The following is a 3,210-nucleotide window of genomic DNA, read 5'->3' as shown; positions in this document are numbered from 1 at the left end:
TGTAAATTATACATGTATATATCTCTGTCTGGTGAACGTGGAAGGTGGTTTCTGCTGACTTGGAATATTTCCAAACTAAAGAGGGGTGGGGGGATGTAGGTCATGCTGTGGGTTTGCAGGTTTTCCTGTTTTCTGACACTTGACTTAGATTCACACCTCTGAGTTGAGCCCTTCTGTGAGAGGGCAGAGATAAAACAGAGATAAGGAACTATTCCCTGATGTGTGTGTGTGTGTGTGTGTTTGTGTGTGTGTGTGTGTGTGTGTGTGTGTGTGTGTGTGTGTGTGTGTGTGTGTGTGTGCAAGTGAATGTGAGAGTGTGTCTGTGCAAGTGCATGTGAGTGTGTGTGTGTGTGTGCAAGTGCATGTGAGTGTTTGTGTGTGTGTGTATGTGCAAGTGCAAGTGCATGTTAGTGTGTGTGTATGTGCAAGTGCATGTGAGTGTTTGTGTGTGTGTGTGTGTGTGTGTGTGTGTGTGTGCAAGTGCCTGTGAGTGTGTGTGTGTGAGTGTGTGTGTGTGTGCGTACATGTGCATGTATTTATGCGTGCCAGTGGCAATTGGCATTTCGTCCAGACAGTCCGGCTTTCAAGCCCTCTGTCCAGACCTAGAGTGTCCTTCATTCGGGGCATTTGTCCAGCTGTTTGACAAGTACTCCACAACAAACAAGACTTATAGGTGATAAAAACAATACGCTCTGCGGTCTCACATAGGCTACAATGTCTCCGTGTTCTGAACGCATTGGTGAACAAGACTTATAGGTGATAAAAACAACACGCTCTGCGCGTGATATGAACACACAGAGACACAGACCGACGTTCCTGGAATTAATAGATATATTTCAATGTTTATTATTAATAATCATATGATATCCACATACAAATAATTTACACAAATACTTCTGTCTGTCTGTTCAAAGCAGAAGGCGGTTTCTGGGTATTAGGGTTGATATTATACGTTATACTGTGGGTTAGCAACCTCAAGTTTTCCTGTTTTCTGACACTTAGATTCACACCTCTGAGTGGAAAACAGCAATGAGCGGGCAGAGAGATAAACAGAGATAAGGAACTATCCCCTGACGTGTGTTTGTGTAAGTGTGTGTGTGTGTGTGTGTGTGTGTGTGTGTGTGTTTGCATATGAGTGTGTGTGTACAAGTACATGTGTGTGTGTGTGTGTGTGCATGAGTGTGCATGAAAGTGAGTGTTTTTGTCCTATAACTTCCAATGTGCACACACACACACACAGACGGATGGAAGCAAAAAAGGACAACAGTATGCCTACTAAAATGTAGTCAATACTACTTGGGCTGAAAACATTGAAATGTTATTTGTACATGTATAGTGCACTAGTGTATAGTATAATAGACCTGATATATATGCATGTATAGTGCACTAGTGTATAGTATAATAGACCTGATATATATAGTACACTAGTGTATAGTATAATAGACCTGATATATATAGTGCACTAGTGTATAGTATAATAGACCTGATATATATATATCGTAACACCCCCAATTATCACCACTTTTGGTGTTTCTAAAACAACAATGTTTTTCAACACTTCAAAATAACATTTGCTAAATGAACCTTATATTTTTCCAGTAGCCATAGGTGTGTAGATTTAAACAAAATCTGGTTTGGTTCTTAACGAGAGTATTTACTGCCTGAAATATCCAATTTTGTTTACCATGCTCGGAGTTATAGTGCTGGCCTGATGGGTCGCCTATTTACGCCGTTTCAACGGCACATGAACGGTTAGACCGAGAATTCTCGTCATGAAATTAAAATTCCACTGGAGCCCCAAGCGGTTGTGTACACGCAGCCTTACAACACTGTTTACAGCTCTTCGAGTCACGGTAAAATGTCATTTTAGCTAATTTAGATACACCTATGGTGTGGGTGGTTGCGTTTCTTTAAGAGTCCGCCGTCTTGGTTTGTATAGAAATGGATATTAAGTGACACATACACGCAAGACGGCAGAAATAGGGGACCGACGGTAATAGGGGGAGTTCCGATAGTACACTAGTGTTTAGTATAATAGACCTGATATATATAGTGCACTAGTGTATACAGTAGTATAATAGACCTGATATATACATGTATAGCACACTAGGCTGATATATACATGTATAGCACACTAGCCTGATATATACATGTATAGCACACTAGTCTGATATATCTACTGGTGTGTTGCACTACTGAATGCTTAGCCTGGGTGCCATTCCAAACTTAGTCCCGCCCACAACATTTGAGGTCGGGAAGTTCGGTCTGGCATTGCTCCATTGTGGAGCAAGTATGCTCGCCCTAGATCGGGCGGACAATCAAATTGGGCTTTACGATGATGGACAGGTGAGCAACAGCGCCTGGTCTATCATGTCATCTGAGCACGCTTAGATTAAGCTTATGTTTGAAACAAAAACGCTGTGGCTAGAAGAATACATGACTTTTAAGACTCCATATGGAAAATGCATATTATTTAATGAGGTTTTATCACTTAAAACGATTATTTCTGAAAACTTTGGCCAAAGTTGAGATGTGGGAAAACTCGTGGTTTCACTTTCATCAAGGGAAAACAGCGCTGTTGCATTGTGACATGTTGTTCCCTCGTTTGTTTGAAATCTCTGATTGACCACCTGTTCGAGGGATTTGCGACAGCCTTTCCCAGCTGTTTAACATGTTTGTAGCATATCAGTGTTCAACAGAATTATTTTTAAAAACGGAGGGGATATAGGCTATCAGTTTTTTCCTACAGTAATAGCCTACCCTACTACGTATCTCTTAGATTTCGCTAATGACAAAAGACCAGAAAAGACCCTGACCAGTGGGCAACGGCTGAAGTGTCCTTGAGCAAGGCACCTAACCCCTCACTGCTCCCCGAGCGCTGCTATTGTTGCAGGCAGCGCACTGCGCCGGGATTAGTGTGTGCTTCACCTGAACACTGTGTGTTCACTGTGTGCTGTGTGTGTTTCACTAATTCACGGATTGGGTTAAATGCAGAGACCAAATTTCCCTCACAGGATCAAAAGAGTATATATACTTATATATACTTACTCAAAACAATGTTAAGGCATTTGTAGACAAGAAGGATGGTTTGTGTTTTCTCTTCCTACACCTCACGGTAAGCTATTTCGTTGCTCTGGTTGGTTAGGTCTATCCAATTGAGTGCAGAGGCATTCCCCCCCTGTATCGGTTGAAACACGCCCCATAATTACG

Source organism: Alosa pseudoharengus, unplaced genomic scaffold, assembly GCF_046254945.1.
Source record: "Alosa pseudoharengus isolate Yale_2024_CS ecotype anadromous, Long Island Sound unplaced genomic scaffold, YU_APseudo_1.1 YU_APseudo_1.1_scf_7, whole genome shotgun sequence".
NCBI lineage: Eukaryota > Metazoa > Chordata > Actinopteri > Clupeiformes > Clupeidae > Alosa > Alosa pseudoharengus.
The sequence above is the reverse complement of the archived record's forward strand: the minus strand, read 5'-3'. Positions refer to the sequence as shown.